Source organism: Vidua macroura, chromosome Z (genome assembly GCF_024509145.1).
Source record: "Vidua macroura isolate BioBank_ID:100142 chromosome Z, ASM2450914v1, whole genome shotgun sequence".
Lineage (NCBI taxonomy): Eukaryota > Metazoa > Chordata > Aves > Passeriformes > Viduidae > Vidua > Vidua macroura.
The window spans coordinates 19,148,351-19,167,295 of NC_071611.1; the positions used below are offsets into that span (position 1 = coordinate 19,148,351).

The following is an 18,945-nucleotide window of genomic DNA, read 5'->3' on the forward strand; positions in this document are numbered from 1 at the left end:
GCCTATATAGCCATATAGCACAGCTGATACTGTCAAACCTCCAGATCTGATTCTGAGAATTTTCTAGATACATGACACAGAGGGAGGTAGCAGTCGAATACAGACTTTCTTCTTGTCTCTCACAAGGGAAGTTGCCAAAAAGATAAGTGAAGTGTTACAATTCCTTCTATTTTCTGGAACTATGGGATTATTTTTACCATGCTTTTTAACCACTTTAATATATTTTTAACAGAATATCACATACATCTGACTGCTGGAGCATCTGAAGCAGTCAGAGGTATGAGATATTCTGTTAAAAAAGTGTTTGGTCTTATGGTAGTTTCTGTGGAAAGCTACTATTTCAGTTTAGATTTGAGGTTTAATCCCACCACTGAAGTCTTAGTTTATAAGAAATTTTCTCGCTACTACACCAGGAAGTTGGAGAAGAGCTGTGGAAGATGGTGAAGTGTGGAATACTGTTCTGAGAGGAAATACCACCTCAGAAATGGGAAGTGGAAACTGGAAATGCAATACAGAGATTGGTGCTCTGGAAGGACACTGATGAGTTACCTTTATGTGGCACTAGGGAAGGCAAGGAAGATTTACCAATGCACTGTGGAAAGCCATGTTGGCATGGTGTTACTCTGAGTCAATACAATTTCTGTATTTCCAAGGTGATTAAATCAACCAAATGTCTGTTTATGATACAGTGAAAATAAACAACCTGTGAGAAGATTTTGCAGGAGAAGCAAGTAACTTCTTCCAAGAGTTTTCTACCTCTTGGATGAATATTAGTCAACTTCAGTAACTGTCAGTATTGGGGAGTATCAAACAGCTGATTGCAGGTATGAAGCACACCTGATGAAATCTCAATTGTTAGAATTTTCTAAGTCCTACAGTAAGGACTAGAAGAAGGGAAGAATAAAACTAAAATATTCACCTATGGCATTTCATGCTGATAATTTGTTTAATATAAAGTGGAAAAATGAGTTTGAAATATTTTTAATGCTTTACTAATTACCTAAAAATTATTAATTAAGCTTTCATTTATTTCACTAAGCTCAAGCTGCTGATTGAAGCTTTGACTCTTGGGATTCTCAACTAGACTTGCAGACTAGTTCTTCAGAATATGAATATATATAGGGTATTTCTTGTTGGCCTCTTTCTCTTCTCTAGCAGTTATCAGTGCATCATAAACCTCACTCCTCTTCTAGTTATGCTACCATCTATGATATTGTAATCTAAAAGTGGATAATAGAAGTTCTTTCTGTTTATTCTTTTAATTTATTCTTTTTGTTAAAATCTTGTTTATTGTAGGTTTCTTCTTAACTGAGTGATCCTATAACTTTGGGGATAATTGTCATCTGAATGGTTTGCGTTATTAATTGTTTTCAATTAAATGATACCAAGATACATTAACTCTGTTTTTTCCCCCTCTAGAACTCAGTTCATACTCAAATCCAGTATAAAAGCAAAATAAGCACAAGCTGTTTTACACATTCTCACTTTTCACAGGTAGGTTCTGAGTCTTGTTCTGTAGGGTCATCATAACAAATGACCTTAACATATGTCTGTCTTCTCGTCTAAAAAGACGAGATCTACCTGTCCTCTGTTTCTTCTTCTTCATGAAGGAAATTCTTGGGCAATTACAAAGCTTTTTTTTTTCAATAGTCTTGGTTTCCTCTGTCCTTGGCACAGGAATCTTGTTCATGTGACATTCTGCAGAACCACTAGATTCAATTCACCTTTTATTTGAGTGATAATACTTTCTACTATTTTCTAGCACAGAAGCTGGAAACAGCAGACACACTTTCCACACTATCTTAACTTCATTTGTACAATGACTTTTTCTTTCAGAAGTAATCAAGCAGGCTTTTCAAATCCCAGTCCAGCTTTAGGAGATAAACTAGTTCCCTACAGTCATCACTAAAATGTAATCACCATCAGGGTGGAATTTCATTGTGAGAAGGGTATTACAGTGACCATTGAGGAAAAGATGATTTTGAATTCATAGTTGAGCCATTATGCTTTCATACAGTGATGCAAGATTTTAAATTTATTTAGAAGAAAGCATGTCCCTTAATTTTTATAGTTGCCCATGGAAGAATAGTTAGAAGCTTTCAGGAATTCATGTTATTTACCAAGAATTGCAGAAGTAACAAGACACCAATTGAAGAAGTAACAAGTAAGAATAAATGTTGAAGAAATAAGGATTGATTGAAAGAATTGAAGATGAAGGAACTTCATGAAGTTCAACAACGAGAAGTGCAGGATCCTGCATTTGAGGAAGAATGATCCCATGCACCCCTATATGCTGAGGAACACTCAGCTGAAGAGCTGCTTTGCAGAAAAGAACACGGGGGTCCTGGTGGAGCTAGAAATCTGTACTTGCAGCAAAGGCAGCAAATGGGATCTCATGCTGTAGTAATATGCTTCCAGCAAGTTGAAGGAGGTGATTCTCCTCTCCTCAGCACTCGTGAGGAAACAGTGTTGGGTTCAGTTTGGGGCTCCTCAAAGCAAGAGAGACATGGACATAATGAAGACTGTCCAGCAAAAGGACACAAAGATGATGAAAAAAATTCATATTTTCTCCTATAAGAAAAGGCCAATATTAGATGCTAATGTTTAGGAAAGTTTTTGTGTTTAATTCTGATCAGGGTTGAAGGGCAGAATGTCCTCGGTATTGCAGTTTGGCTGAAGACAAACACTTACATTTCTTCTTTCAACAGTTGCGCTCTCAGTTTCCATATTCTTTTTCTGTTTTGATGCCTATTATACAAGCAACAATTTTCTAATTCATACAAAACCAAAGTTCCTTTGAGTAAAGGAGCATCTTTGGTCAAGTTTTCTTTACTAGATTTTAAGGTATGTTGGTACTGGGTGATATTTTGCCACCACAAAAATGAAGGCAGTTTTAACTCTCAATTTTTCCTTGCTGACCACTGTACAACTCTTGTCTCTACCTCTCAATCATGTCCTGTGATGATGACACACAATTAGATGATCTGCCCTTTCTACAGTTTAGGAAATTTGACATGATCACAATTTGAAATGAGTTAATTTGTAAACCAGTCTGGGTGAAATCTCAGCAAGACATTCTTTTTTAGGAGCCACCTTGGACCCCTTGAATAAGATGTACAAATATATTTCAATGATTTGCACTTATCACTTATTTAGCAAAGAAGACATAACCTATGTGTGTTTGAGTTTGGTTTTTTTGTTGCTTCATGAGTGGTTAAATTACAACCACTAATACTCAACTATATTACCTCATCTATCGGAAATCCTCATTATTTGTGTGAATGTGATTAAAGAAATCCCTTACCCCTGAGGCTTTTGAGTGAGTTTGTTTCATTTTTCTGACTGATAAGGGTTGTCATATTTAATCTAACATCAAAAGTGAGGAGAGGAAAAGCGGAAGAAAAACAAGCTATATTTTTTTGAGATTGAGTAGAAAATTTGTAAGTTACATGAGTACAAATAATTATGCCTATTCACACTTGTTGAGTTAGAGAGGTGTGTATTTCTGGGGGGATTTTAAACAAACAGATGCCACACGGGTGGATTGCTTCAATGGGTGGCCTGGTTTCATGGGAGGTACATAGCCTATAGGTAAAACTGAAGGGAACAAAAACATTAATTGATTTATTTTAATTGCAGGGTACATCTGTTTTACCATCTTAGCTGTGTTTAACAGTTATTTCTAAGCACTTAAAATCATGTAGCTAGACATATCTTTAGAAGGCTGCAAACAGAAATTAGGAATTTTCCCCTTTATAGTCACAAAACTTTCTTCACTTCATTTCTTGAAGTCATTGTTTTTAATTGTGGTTAGTGATGGATGATAGGAAGATAATAACAACTATTTAAAGTATATGATTTAGATTCTCACATGATGTCACTTTGCATTATTTTGTCATGACAGAGGATTTGAATTTCATGCTATTCAACCTACTGAAGGTAGTGGAATTATCTAACTTCATCAGCTATGCCAGGTCAGAGTATGTACAGTAACGTTTCTGAAAACAAAGCAAAATGCATAATCAAAGGCAGCCAAGAGGTTTTTAGTCCAGATGAACTGAGGTAGGTGATTCAGCTATCTGTTTATACTGCAGCAGTATAAACAGACAGCATAATTTCAACAGAAGACTGGGAGTAGAGATTTCTTCTCTTGACTGCTGGCTCCTTGCTTCAATGTAATTTGTTATTATTATAATACTAGGACCTAGAGGCTTTAAAAAAGGTATCTCAGAATGGCTCTGAATTACTTGTTGAATGGAATAGAGAAAAACAAGACAGAGAATAGGCTCAGCTGCAATAGGCAACATGAATAGTGCAACAGCAGCAGATGCCAGTGGTGTGTTGATTGGGGGGAACATGTGGTGAGGTGATGAAGACTAATTAAAAGATTTGGATGAAAGGAAGGGAAAAAAGTGAGAGAAAAATAAAGAGAGGAAAGAGCAGTAGGTGTAACTAAGGAGAAGAGTAAAGGAGAGCTGTGCCAAACTCATCATTTTCTTATTACATCTGAGAGGTCTTATTTGCACTTTTGCAGCCATTCCCCATAGATCTTTCCCCAGGATGAGTTCCTCAAATGCAATGGTATGTCCCCAGAATGTGGGGGATTCTGGGGAAGGAAGCTGAACTTTGTCTTGACTGCTTCTCATTCATTCTTTTTTTCACCTTAATTTTGCTGCTGCTTCTTTTAACTTGTCAACTTATCTAATCATGAGTCTCAGTTTCTCCAGGTGTTAAAATAGCATTAACATCTAAAGATGAAAAGGCTATAAAAATGCTCAATCATTCTTGTTCATGTCAGGCTTTGCAATGAAACTGTTTTCTCACTTGTCACCTGTCTGTGCTTGTTCTTCATAATCTTTTTAATGGATCTGTTACTATCAAACAGAGCTCTGAGATGAGCTCTGGATCATATATTATTGGTTTTAAAGAACTGAAGGTGAGGATGACTGTATCAATAGAATTTTTTTAACATTTATTTTTTGGAGGGGCTTTCTGTGGCTACCAGTGATGTAACCTTTAGGCTATAGTAATCTGGAGCTTCTGGAGCTCCAGATTCTGGAGCTGCTTTTTTTCCCGTCTAAGCTTATCTGAAACTGCAACACTATTCAGACCAAAAAAGAGACCTGGTAATTTTGTGATGGATGAACAATATCTTAAGTTCTTTAAATTTTTCTACCCAATACTCATAGTTAAAATCTTCTTTAGTCTTCTGGCACAAAAGTAAAGTGGTAAAAGTTTTTGAGGTAAAAATTTGTGGCAAAACCTTTCTAGCTACAGGAAGTAAACATGCAACCTTCATACTGAGTATGCCTATAATAAATTTCTTAATTGCTCCTTGAAAATTAATGAAATATATAATTAATTACATATGTTTAAAGAAAGGCTTACTTTTAAAGTAAGTTAAACATTACATTTAAAGTCTTTTACCTGGAAATACTTCAAAAAGTCCCCTTTCCCACTGTAGATGGGTTCACAGTTTTTTTGAGCATGATTTTTGGGTAAGACAAGTTTCTCAATACTAACCTTAAATTATAAAATATAAAGGAAAAAGACAGGGATAGTGACAGAGGAGGTTTTTTAATTGCTATGAATGTGGGATTTTTCAGATGAATACTCCTTGAGTTTGATATTTTTTCCTTTGCTGGCCTCTGAATAATTTCTGACTACGTCTAAATGTGTCTTTTTTTACTTTTCAACCCAAATCATAGGAGTTACGAGAGTAAAATTTTATATGTGATAAACTGAGACTCCTATTAAGTTTTATAAAGTATGTCCTTTTACTCATCATAAACCACACCCTTAGGCAACCAATTTTTATATTCTGCATGTTTTATTATATAGGTTCTGAATTTAAAACTTATGATGCTTTAATTAAAAAAAAAAGCTTAGTAACTTAAAAAAAGAGGTAGATTTAATATTTGAAATAGTGCCAATAATCTTTAATATTCTGGGATCATTTATGGTTCAAGTCACCTGATCTGGATGAGCAGCAATAGTTTTCTGACACTGTAGCTAGTAAAACAAATATTAACTGCATTTTTTTCAAGGCTGAAGAACTCTTTGAAAAAGAAGAGCTGCTAAACAATAACAATTCCCTCCTTCCATTTTCTGTGCCACCCATCTTACTTGGATGGATAATTTATGCTTTTCAGCAAGACATTTTTTCTTTCATAGCACACCAATTATTGCTAGACTCAGATGATCAGTGCATTGTTTCACTCATATTTTGTTATTATTTGCATGTATTTTTTTGCAATGTATTGGAGATCATTCTCTGCACACACACACACACAAAAAAAAAAAAGGAAAATAAGAATGAATTTAATTCTCTGCTAAAAGATGTCTTTTATGCTCTTTGCTTTCATTGAACACAGAAACATGATGGAGCATGAGCCATTGCCAGTTCTGTGAAACACTGGAAGTGGAGGCAAGACCAGCCTAAGTTCTGAGCACTGTCCCAGCAACAAGACATGACTTACAGTGATTAAAATCCTTCTGTGATTTATTTATTATAAATGAGGAGCGCTATATTTAATTCACTCTCTATAAACAGTTCTTCCATCTTGAGAAATGTTTGGGACCTGAATCAATTTTTTTTCATGTTCCTTATGCTGCATTTTTTATTGTTGTCATTAACATAGTTTACATATGAAGAAACAGGTTCACTGGTTAGTGTACAAACATATATGAGGACATAGTTCTTGATGTAAGGTATTTCCATGCAGGAAACACATCTTCAGAAGAAACATTAATTCTTCTCATATTGTTAGTTTTCTGCAGAGTCCTGAAAGTGCTAGAAATTTAAAATGTGCAGATAGTGAAAGTTGCTGTTTGTGTGCTGCTTACACCTCTTCTAATACCCCAAAAGATTTACCTTGACTTTGACTCTGAATAGTCAGCTTCACTGCTCTTTTGTTGAAAGTCTTTCATGGTAGAAATAGAGAGCCAGTCTTGACCTGAAGACAGTTTTTCTTTGTGTATATGTTTTAAAATACCTGTTATGATCAGTACTTAATAGTCAGGTTTCATTTAAAGCAGATTTAACTTGTATTGTTTTTGAGTAATAGGCCACTGTGAAATGCTTCAAAACCAAACTAACCAGCAAAATTATTTTAGTCTAGAGAACCAGAAAGACACAGTATGGGGGTTTTGGGTTTTTATAATAGCATTGTGCCCCTTTCTGCTCATAAAACCAACAGTGCCTCCAAGAACTTATCTAAACTGCCCCCACACATCTAGAAACATAAAGGCATCAGGCAGGGATGTCAAAACACTGAACTAATAGACCGCCTTTTCTGGGACCCTTTGAGGATCTGTGCATATGTAGATTGTGTGGAAGAGGCTGTGAAACTGGGGCTTTGCTTATTGTATCTTCCTGGGCACATTACTCCAGGATACCCATACAGTAACGTAGTTTTAAAAACATTATCCTACTTGTACTCAAGATTCTCACCTATCAAAGAAAAAGGTATAGAACTGAACTGTAGTAAATGTGATATCCTGCATTTTCCTGACTATGATACTCAGAATAACCTTAATGAAAGCTTGAACAAATAAATTGGACCTATAATGCCAGTTTAGCATCAGAGTTGAAACAAACAAACAGAAAAATTAAAAGAATGCTTTGTCCATTCAAAGTATCTTCCGAGAAGAGGATTAATGCATATCCTCATCTCTGAAGTGTTCTCTCCTATTCCCTATCTTCCCTTTTTAACAGCACTTGATGATTAGACTAAATTTTTACTGAACTGAGAGTCTTTTGCAATTTATAGACCAAAGATGCTGACTCTATGCAGAAACCTGGAATAAATGTGCATTATTGATACAGCTGAGTTTCTCATCAATATGTAATGTGCTGTATTGTTCAATCAGTAGTTTTGAGATGTCATGTTTCAAAATACCTTTAATTTAAACACAGATGTAATACCTCCCTAAAACAGAACTTGAGCACGGCTTTTGGAAGCTGAGTGTTTCCACATATGTAAAAACTAAATGACTATGATTCAATTCACTGAAGGTTATTTATACCTCAGAACTTACTGTCCTAAAAGTGCCTGTCCCATTGGAAATATGATTCAGATGCCCTGAACTGAAGAAATATTTTCCTTTTTCCTGTGTAAAATACAAAACAAAAGACAACTGAAAACAACCTCGTTAAAACAACTCCTTTGTCCTTCTTTGACAAATTTTAAAGGCACATGGCCATTTCCCTACATAGGTGGTCTATTTTATGTGTTAACCTCTCAACAACCTCTGAGATACACTGTGAGTTATTGATGAGTTCTGAGGATTTCTAATCTGTTGAAAATCAGCACATTGTGCAATGAGAGATATCAGGTTTTCAGTCTGTTAGAGACTAAATTTTCAACTGCAATAGATTTCTTTCAAAAGCATTTCTTGTCCTTGGTCACTTCCACCTATGCTCAGGCTAGGTAAAAGTGTTAACCAGGATGACTTTTCTCTGCTGGGCTGTGTTCCCTTAACTGTTTGGGAAGACATAAATTAGTTTTCATGAACAGTTGCAGGAAGTTGATGTCATCATTGTGCCCATGTGTGATGTTTAGGTATGCTCCAGGGTTGACTACTGGAAGTGTTTCTTTTCATATTTGGTAGTCCTAGTGCTACCATCCTTTGATTATAGGCTATCTTTGCATATATGAAGGCAGGCAAAAGAAGCTTCTTTTAGTGAGAAAAAATGGATACTGTGGGCCAGACCTTCAGCTGGCATAAATCATGCCTGCTCTGTTGAAGCCACAGGAGACACACAAGCTACTTCACAGAGGAAGCAGCCATGTTCTCTATGTGACTTTCTTTTTTGGAAGCATCTTTATAGAATTACAAATGTGTTTCATATCCTTGGTCCTGGGAGGAGAACAAGCCAACACTTGACCATATTCCAGCTTTCTAAATACAGTAATTTAACGATGCCCATTAATCAGCCAGCTAACTTGCATGGAAAGTCTTTAAAAATGAGAAAATAGAACTTTTTGTTGTTACTGTTAGACAAAATTCTTTTTTTTTAATATAATTGGTGTCATTTTTTCCAGTGCCAAGTAAAAGCAGAGGCATTTTTCACCCTCTAAATCTTCCAAACTGTCACTACCCATAGTCTAAGACAGTTGTGAGAGAGGAGTTGAACTGCTTCAGGGTTTAATGTGGTCTCTCTGAGGGCTGGGTCTGTCATTGCCCGGTGTTGTAATTTCATTAGTTTGTACAAAATGGTTGGGCTGGTACAAGTTGCTTGCAGACACTTACATTCCTACTACCTACACGGGAAAACAGTTTTTAAAAGCAGATAGTAGAAACAGGATGGAAATGTTCTTGCTTGAATTGGTGCCACATGGCTGCATCAGCCCATTTAGGGGTGAGCCAGGGGCAGTCTTTCATCAGTCTGACATACCTACAGTTGACTTGAACACAGAAGTACTGCCAAATTAGCAATGAAAGAGAGGAAAAAATATCCCTGAAGGTGTATTTCTGAAATTTATTTTCCTGAGACTTATTAAATAGGCCAGGGAGGACCATTATATCACCCCATCTCACCTTTTGTACATCATAGGCCATTAAAACTTCATTTAGCTATCCCTACGCATAGCCCCAAACCTGTCAGAGGGTTTAAACATTTCAGCAGTCTGAAAGCAGCAAGGGCAGAAAAGGAACTGGAAGGACCATGGTACTGCTGACACCTGAAGCTCTAGACTTTGCAGTATACTGCATATATGGAAGATTAGTCCAGACATGGGATGAACCACATTCCACATGGCAAAGTAAGGTTTAAAAAGCCCTGAAAAAATGGACCTGGTAATCGTTGTTAATCTAATATCACAAGAAATTCTCTTATTCTCTATGGACATGAAGATGTTATAGGTGAGTGCCTGGGGAAAGTGCTGTACTAGGAGATATAGGGTATATACCTATAGGGTATCTACAAGGAACAATTGGACTTCTACCATATGGGGGAAACATGCTTGGACCATCAAGCTGTCTTTGCCAAGGAATAATAACATCTCTATAGTATAAGAGCAACAGGTCTGGAACAGCCCTTTTGCACTCAAGTGATGCTCCGGCTCTTCCCCAGGACAACTGTTAGTGTGGTTGTACTGTGAAGAGCTACTGTTTCATAGATGAATGCTTGTATATTGGAAGGACAGAAACACTATTAGGATCTAAAACCCATGAGAGAAGTTTCCTATGCTCTGATTTAAACTCAGGGAGAGTGACTCTATGAACCTCTGTGCTGTCTGGGACAGTGATGTGTTATTTATGCTCTTGCCTGCTTTCTTTCCTTCCTTTGAACCTTGATGGTTTTGCAGCCAGATCTCAATATTCCCATCAAGCTGTCAGCCAAGCTGAAAATACTGATTTTGTATGGTACAGCATATTACATAGATGCAGATGTAAAAACCAGAAAGGAAAGAAAGAAAAGAAAAAGGAACTTCAAACAACATGATCTTTAATCAGATATCTTGATCACAGAAATTTAAAATGCTCATGACTAACACAAATCTAGACAAATCCTCTATGGGAGCGATAGTGTAGTGAAACAATGACCACTACATATTGAGAAATTACTGCCAAGCCTTAGGCTGCTAAAAGAAAATACAGAAAAATGGATATGGCACAGCTATGTAGCAAGCTGATCTGGGTGAGGTGGAGCTCATGGGAGATGATCAGCTTGTGAAGTAAATTTAGTGACCCTTATTTAAGCTCTACTTCATTTTTCAGACAGCAGCTCTCAGTGACTACATCACAGTCTCAAGAATATGGGATCAGATTGTCTTGTTTCCTGCTCTACTCATCACATTTTATACTGCACTTTCACTAATACTTATAGTACCCTACACATGTGCTCTTCAGAATCAAGTACACAACACTAAATATTGAAACACCAGTTTCAAAAACACTAATTTTGTGTTCAATATTGCCTGCTTCAGTATTTATCACTTCTAAATGTGAGCTTCTGCTTGTAAAACATTTTTGCACATGTGGAAAAAAATACAGGCCCATGCCTGTATTGTATGCCTCTTGTTGTTTGACTTCACACTGTAATATGCTCATTAGGTGGAACTTTGAATTTCAGCTCTCAAAAATACGTAAAATGGTAATTAATTAAGGTGGCTATTTCTCCTAATATAGATAACTAAAGGCTATTAAAGTATCTGTAATAGGATAAAACAGTGGTGGCATAATATTCAAAGCTATGACAGCTCTCTATAACACTAATAATTAAATGCCAACCGATTACAAAAGACACAATTATAGAGGGTTAACCACTATGAAATTAATAATGCTTGTTAATCTCTAAGTAAGGTTTAATAATCACTTGATAGTTATTTCATTCACAATAACTCTCCTTATTAAATCTAAATGAAGGGTTATGTTCCCAATTTGACATTTGTATCTTTAACCGTGCCACTGGGAGGTGGGTAGCTAAAGCCTTGTTCTTAGCATTGTGACCATATAATCTGAATAGAAACCTTAATTAAATATTACCAAATGTATTTTAGTTGGCAGTAGAAGGGAAAAGACAAAGTCTTGGATCTGAACAGAAGCCTCAGATCTACTGGCAATGCTCAGGGGAAGGAAGGGCTGTGATTCATGCTTGATTTGTTTTGTTGGAATGAGGTACAGCAGCTAAGTTTAGATACCTGCAGCTTGGGCCAAACTTTAACAAAAGTTGGGGACTGGAGTAGAGCAAGACAGAGGGAGAGAGAAATCAGTCAGCAGCTTACTTCAGTGTCCTTCTGTTGTATGAGTTCTACTACTTAACCATTCATTGTGGCTGTGAGTAGTTTCTTGTTGCAGATTGGGTTTCCTTTTCCTATCTATTGCCATGCTAAATGGTCAGCAGTAATAGTAACTGGGTGAGCATTATTTCTTTTTAATTAAAGAGTGGATGGAGTTTAAAAATGGAATAAAAAGCCTAGCATCTTAATCTAAACATATTTGTGTTTGGAAATCTCTTTCCCCTTCTTTCATTATGAATTCAAGCTTCAATTTTGGTAGGAACAGTAAAACAATGGGATCATGATTGAACACAATATTTGTGCCAATACTGCTATACCTCTTGGCTATGCCAAAATATTTAAGTACTGCTGTTTTTGGTCCAGAACTTCAAGTCCTACTGCAATCAAGAAACAGAATGCAGAAATGGGAAATGGATTCTGCACTGCTTCTTGCATTCTGAACTGGTTTACCAGTTCACCTTGATCTAATTGTACTAATTAAGGGTAGAAGAGTTATTGCAAAGTGCAGAATGTAAAGTCTGACTTTTAGACCAAAGTCTGCAGTGGTGGAAATTAAATTTGTCATATCCTTGAGTTGCCTAATAACACAACTGAAAAGAAGGAATCCTAAAAACCCTAACACTCCTCAATATTTTTAAGGCTTCTCTCATTTTATATGTGTTGGAAAAATATAGCATGGATTCCTTTCAATTATTGTATAACTCCATTATTGTTGTTTTGGGTACTACATAACTGTTATGTAGTACACAAAAAATGTATGAATCAAAAGTAAACAAGTATGTCACTGAATGTGAGTACTACTAGAAAATTACAAATAAAATAGAATTATGGTTCTTTATCTGGTAAGGGATATATTTATATGTTTTCTTTTCTTATGTCTTATCGATCTTTTTTCATGAACAACAACAAAAAGCTGAATCATTTAAATGGCACAGTGATTAATTTCTGAAGCATGCTGTGGTTTAAGCCCCGCTGGAAATTAAGTTTCTTGGTCAACTCCTTCTCTCCCTATTTCAAGCGGGTGGAATGGGAAGAAAAATAAAAGTCAAACCTGTAGATTGCAATAAGAACCACTCTATAATAGACAATAAAGTAAAAGTACAGTAATAATGGTAAACTATAATAACAGTGATGATAATAATAAGGGAAAAATCAAGTGATGCACAATGCAATTGCTCACCACCCGCTGACTGATGCCAGACTCCCCTTCCCAAACCCAGATTGACCCCTTCTGGATACCCCTCCCAGTTATATACTAGGTATGACATTTTATGGTGTAGCATATCCTTCTGGACTGTTCTGATAACCTGTCCTGGCTGTGCTCCATCCCAGTTACTTTCACTCACCTTCTCACTGGCAGAGCATGAAACAAGGAAAAGTTCTTTTTTTAGGATAAACACAACTTAGCTAAAAAAGAAAACATCAGTGCATTACCAATACCATTCTCATTCTGAATGCAAAACACATCACTGTACCAGCTACTGAGAAGAAATTAACTGTCTCCTAGCTGAAACCAGAATATTTTGTCACAATGAATTTTGTAAGAACACATGAAAATACAACAAAGAATTGTTATGTAAGGTAAACCAGTCATCATGCTGAGAAATTATAGAACAGAATAAAGAATTAGTGTGTTGGGACTTTTTTTGCCAACATGGGAAAAAACCTTTTGGTAGAGTAAGAAAAACTGTATTATCCAGGTACACACTATATCTACCCATTTCTCTTTTCCACTGCCAAAATTCCACTCAAAACAATTTCCAACTACTTTGTTTTGGCTTTCTGCTAAATGATAAAAACCAAAACCCAATAAAACCATTCTTTTATATAATAAAAGGTCTGCCAGAAGCAAAAATGTGAAAAGTAGATGAAATTAGCAAGTAGTCTTAGTAATTAAGAAAGAGGAATAAAAATACCCTAGAGAAAATTGTTAAATTATTCCAGGTTAATAAGAAAGGCACACCCTTTTAATTTTGTTTCTTAAACTTTGGAATGAATGCTGCTAGAGATCTTTCCGAAATAAATATGAAACTTCAGTAAATTAATGGCAGTGTATTTCACAAATGCAGGTGAAAATTTCTTCTAAATAGCTTTCAAAAATAATACCAGATCTTTTTTATGTAAACAGCTAAGTGTAAAAGTATATTGTGATATTATGATTTTTTTCATTGGCCTTTGCAGTAAGTAGTTTTTTGTAATGTTCCTTCAGAAATTTTTGTCTCAAAATTGTGAAACATTTTGCCCACTAAATCAAACTAATCTTGATACTACTGTAACGGATGACATTAATTTATTTTATAGCTGAAGAAAGTAATTTTTGGAGAAAGTAATTGCTGGGATGGTCATCCAGCAATCCTGTGTTCAAACTAGGTCTATTTCTTTTTTGATAATATCATTAATTCTAGACTCTGATGACTTGACCAGTTCATTAACATTCCATTCCTATATTGTTATTGATTGATTATGAAGTAAGAAAATATAAGTAGTGCTTGTCAATTTTCCATGTGAACTTTGTGGTAAGAAATATGCTAGAAGGAAAAGAAAAGGTTTATTGAGAAACATTATTTAATAACATGGAGAGCAACAGAAAAAAAAAAAAGAACATGAAAAATTATTTTAAATAATGTTATTTCACAGCAGATATTCTAGTGTTTCCTGTGCCAGTTATCATCCTCTGTAACTGAGTTTGACAGTATCCCAGGAACTATATTTTTCAAAGAGGAAAACTTCTTAAAAATTTCAGCAATAAAGCAGATTCAAGAGACTTTTCTGCCATAATTTTACCTTCTTGGAGTTTTGGTTTGGTTTGATTTTTTTTAACCTACAGTCATATTGATTAAGGAAACTACAGAAGAAAAATCTGGCCTTTAGTTGTATTTGACTTATTCTGACCTTTTGATAATATTCCAGAACATTAAGCAGGATATGGAAAAATCTGAAGAAAAAACCAAACCATTTAGAAATACTTTAGCACTACCTTCCTTTCATTTGCTTATTGAAAGAGAATTTAAGTGCAGATTATCTATTTTAAAAAATCAACTCTATCTAAAGGCAAATTTAGTAAGTGTAGCTCAGAAACACACAAATACAGATTTGAGGATATATTTTTGAATACTAGAATTTTGATAAGATATCATTTGGCTCTTTTTATCACCAATGTGTACCATGCAAAACATTTATTTACTGAGGCATCAGACACAATAGACATATAAGAGGCATAAATTGTGCCCTGGTTGGTTAGGATTGTGCTTTTTCACTCCTTCAGCTTTTTGGTGATTTCTGGCATTTATTTAGTGTAATATTTCTTATTTGGAAATTATTATGAGTTTTTTGGTATCTGCCTAAATTATTTTTTATTTTAAGTGTATATTCCTGGACCTCATGGACTATGTGCTTGCATAGGTAAATGGTAAATAATGCAAGATGCTGGCTTTGAAATCAGAACTTCCTAAGCTTGGGATGCTTAGATTTTACTTACTATGAGGAATAGGTGAGGCTGGGTTTAGTAGAGGGTTTGAAATTTCTCAGTGTTTGGGATGTTTCTGATAGGTAGCTTAATACTCCTGCCTACCTAGTTCTAAAAATAGATACATTTAAATCATTTATTCATGTTTGTGCCATGGTCTCTTAGTCAAAAGACAAGCTGAACTGCCTTTCATGTCTTTAAAGAGCATTTGCTGTTCCAGTGGGGCACCTTATTCTGAAGCTTAAAATGTACATTTTAAGATACTGACAGAATACTTTCAGTCTCCTGTTATAAAGGATCATGCAATCATATAATGATTTGGGTTGTAAGGGAACTTCAAAGGTCTTCAAACCCCACTGCCCTGGGGAGGAACACCTTCTACTAGACCAGGTTTCTCCAAGCCCCATCCAGCCTGACCTTGAGCATTTCCAGAAATGGGCATCCTAAATTCTCTGGGCAACCTGTGCCAGTGCCTCACTGCGGCTTTTGTTCTTTGCTCCGGTCTTGGGCAGCTGGGAAGCCTGGCTAGGCGCTGCCCTTTGTGACACTGCAGCTGCCGCGTGCCTGGCGCTCTAGGGCTGAGCACTCTGGTGTGGGTACACAGCTTTCATAGCCTTACGCTGAGAGGAAGCAAAGGGACAAGAGAGGCACACCTTGACTGCGAGCCTGAGAGCTTCTATTTCCTGCGTGGCCGCTGCAGTGGTTGGAGCAGCTGCTCTCAGGCGGCATGAGGGCAAAATGGCGATTGAGCAAAGAAAGCATTGGGTTAAATGTGTGGTAAGTAACTTGGAGTGAACCGTTTGTGGGGGAAATAGGGGTACAGGGGACCGACCTAACTAACATTTATTAAAATCTCTAACTGAACCAACCCGGCAAACAACATCTCCCTGTTTTTTATTAAATAAAAAAGACAGCTGTTTAAACTTCTTCACTGCTTGTGCAGTTGCTTCCCCACTCAGTCCCTTCTTCTGCTGCGACTGTGATGACTGCCCTCATAGATGGAGAGGGCTTGGAGATGGTAGCAGAGCTGATTTGTCCCTGAGTGTTTGGGGATAGGGAAACTGAGAAAACAACTTTATTGCAAACAAATGAATTGGGCTTGTAACTGAAAGGATCTTTTTCTTTGGCTCTAAGGAAAATTTTTTAAAGAGATGTAGAATCCCCGTTCTCTTTGCGGCGTCTGCGACTGGATGCAACCCCCTGGTTAGTGGGATCATTTGTTGCATCTGCAGGCACCTCATCTTCCTGACTCACTGCTTGCACTATATGATGAATCGCAGCTCCCCTTGAGGTGCCGCAATCTGCCTCATTTTTGTCTGCACGCAAGGCAAATTCGCTCTCCCCCTGTAGTTTTTTGAAGGGTGGGGTCCCTAAAAATGGTGGTGCAATCCCTAAAAATAGATATTGAATTAGAAAATGTCCCTCCTGATCTCAGTGGAAGCACCGGCTCTTAGATGGAGACTGCCTCAGAACCGAGTTCTTTGAAGGTGCAGCAGCCGAGGCAACCACTTTCTCTTGAGGCTTTTTCGGGACCTCCTCTATCTCGACCTGCATTTTAGCGTTCATGGATGCTAATTCTGGGACAAACTTGTCCTGGAGTACTGATCCCTCTACATGCTTCTTAACTGCCACCCTGACCCAGTCCACAGAAACCTGTTCCCGCTCCCCCCTCCCCCCTTGGATCCCCAGTGATTGTGGGAACGCGGAGGTGGGGTGCAGGGGACAGGACAGCGGTTGTCCCATTCCTGAGACAGAGGGGCGGAGACGACAGAGCTCTCCCTGGTGGGAGAGGGTGGGGCCAATGACACAGACGAGAGAACATGCAAAGGACTGGAGGGAACACCCACACGAGGAGGAACAGGGGGAGGGGGAGCAACTCGATCTCTTGAAGCGGTGGCACCCATGCCCACAGGGAAGCAGGAGGGGTTTATATCAACGGCGGGAAAGGGAACAATGGGAACAAAGGGATTGTGGGAAGAAGAAGCGCCTGCGGGTGCCTGCCCTCCATTTTGTGAAGACAAAGGTGCTGCAGTTTCCCGCCACGCGGTCGGCGGAGCTTCTTCAGGGGAACAAGGAAAAGGGTTTAGGGAGACAGAACTGTGCTGAGTTGCGCCAAAACTGGGATTTTCAGCTGGGAAAAAGGAATTGGAATGAGGGCTTGGGGTCATGTCCCAGACCATGTGGCCAGTGTGGTCAGGGCAGGAGTGCTGGGGGACTCAGGGAAGCCAGGAACAAGGTCCATGTTTTGGGAGCTGTCCTTCACCTTTGAATGGTGGAGCACTCCCCCCTGCCCACCCAGTTTAGGGGAAGAAGCGGAAGGAAAGGAGGGTAGGGACACAGGTTCAGGATGAACTGGGGTTTCGCTTGGTGGCCACTTCTCCCCCCACCCAGTTCACGTCCCACGCGCTTTCCGTTCTAACAACTTCCCGGATTAGCAGATACTGCCTAATAAAGCTATCTTTGACAGAGGAATCCCTGCGTTCAATTCCCTCCATTAATTTTGCGCCCATACGCTTCCAAAATTCCTTTTTTCTAACATCCTCCGCTGAGACACCAGGGAAAGTAAAGAACAACCACCGAACGAAATTCTTAACTGAACTTTTGGGGACCCACCACCCTTCACCTTTAGGATTTCCTTGACTTGGATATAAAATTCTCTCTGGTGGGAGGTTATCAAGGCCCCCCATGCTACCCACACACATGATCCCACCCTCAGCTGCAGGAAAAGTGGAAAAAAAAGAAAACAAGGCAAAGCCTGCCAGCGGCTGCCACTCACGCTGTGCACTGCAAGCCCCCTACCCTCAGGATCGTGGCCAGCCCACCCCAGTGAAGGTGGTTTTCAGCCAGGTCTGTCCCAGCCCCTGAATACTCATCAAACTGACGTCTTTGTAAACAAAAACTGCAGCCAAGGTCTTCGCTCTCGGAAGCGTCTCCCTTTAGTCGTTCTCGACCATGGGAAGTTACGCTTCCCTCCCTCACGGTGCCAACAGGACAAAAGTCTGTGTGCTCCTTCGAGGGTGATGGAGTTTTCACTGACTTACTTCGTGGAGCTCATGTTCCAGTTTTCACTCTCCCATGTGGAGATGGTGGTTCGGCTCTCGGCTCAGCGGCGCGGCTCCCCACGCAGCTCCGGAGCGCCTCACAGTGAGTTCCACCTGCGCTGGCTATATGACTGGTTGCCCCGTGGCTTGGCCGTTGGTTGCCACTCGCAGCCTAGGCCCCACCGTTGGATGCCACTTGCGGCTTTTATTCTTCACTTCGATCTCAGGCAGCTGGGAAGCCCGTCTAGGCGCTGCCTTTGTGACACCGCAGCTGCCGCATGCCCGGGAGATCTAGGGCTGAGCACTCCGGCGTGGGTACACAGCTTTCATAGCCTTATGCTGAGAGGAAGCAAAGGGATGAGAGAGGCACACCTTTTCTGCATGGCTGAGAGCTTCTATTTCCCACGTGGTAGCTGTGGTGGTTGGAGCAGTTGCTCCCAGGTAGTGCGAGGGCAAAATGGCGAATGGACAATGAAAGCATCGGGTTAAATAGGGGGCAGGCAGACAGGGGTGGAAATCCCCCTCGTGCAATAGGGACAGACAACAGGGGAGTGACGTGGACCACAGTAACCTATGGGAACATTACAGAGCCATGCAGAGGTGGGTACAGTGTTCTGGGACAAATAGGATTGCAAAGATGGAGTGATTGATACAGAACTTTCAAGAAGAACCCAGGAGTGGCTACAAGATT

General features: G+C 38.6%; 1 long non-coding RNA gene across 1 annotated transcript; it reads right to left on the reverse strand.

The window, feature by feature from the left end:
* Positions 1 to 6,557: 6,557 nt before the first annotated feature.
* Positions 6,558 to 18,382, reverse strand: LOC128822481 (uncharacterized). The gene is made up of 5 exons (XR_008441446.1): positions 18,255 to 18,382; positions 13,094 to 13,154; positions 8,029 to 8,112; positions 6,875 to 6,956; positions 6,558 to 6,793 (listed from the first exon to the last, which is right to left on the reverse strand). It is a non-coding gene; the product is annotated as an uncharacterized LOC128822481 (long non-coding RNA).
* Between the last annotated feature and the right edge of the window lie 563 nt (positions 18,383 to 18,945).